Genomic DNA, 765 nt, shown 5'->3' with positions numbered 1-765 from the left:
TCATTGATCATACTTTATTTTGTGGATCAATCATTTCGCTTCCAGTGATATATTGACACATCTTACCTTCTACATCTTCATCATTTCTCACTCCAGTTCTCGTCAAAGGGGAACAGTTAATCGGTAATCAGCTAGGCGATAAAAAATATCCAAGATTTTGTGATTTACGCGAATCCTGCACATGTCTGTGCTGCATCGAGTTAGTCTAGTATCTATTTCACCCCACCTTCTCTTCCCCTGTTCGCGCCCCCACTTCCATGCATCCGTTCAGCATTGAAACCCTAATAGCGGTCATCAAAGGCCAGGTTTAGGTCACTTCTTGCAGGGCGCAATGACCTAGTGGAAAAGACACTGTCCTCTCTTGTGAGAAGGTTGAGCATTCGAATCCCGGGCGCGCCTGGTGTGTTAATGTTGCAGGTTTTCTCCGATCTCCCAGGTCAACCTATGTGCAGACCTACTATTGCCTTAGGCCTAAAAAAGAATAGGTGTGATTACGGTAACCCGACCTACCCTATAACTTTTTATTACATTTGTCAAAAAAACCCAAAAAATAAAAAACACCGAGTGCAGAAAAACGCAATGAAAGCGAAATCGCCCGAGTCGCACACTTATTTCCCTGTCAAGTAGGTTAAATTTGTACACATTAGAAAAAAAAGGAAAAAAAAAAGTGATTGCCTACCTTCCTACCCTATTATTTTGGGCTATGTTACCGTACACCCGTTACCGTAACCACACCTATTTTTTTGTGTGGCCTTATCTCCCTTC

Source organism: Littorina saxatilis, linkage group LG5 (assembly GCF_037325665.1).
Source record: "Littorina saxatilis isolate snail1 linkage group LG5, US_GU_Lsax_2.0, whole genome shotgun sequence".
In the NCBI taxonomy this organism is placed as follows: Eukaryota; Metazoa; Mollusca; class Gastropoda; order Littorinimorpha; family Littorinidae; genus Littorina; species Littorina saxatilis.
This window is presented reverse-complemented; position numbering follows the sequence as displayed.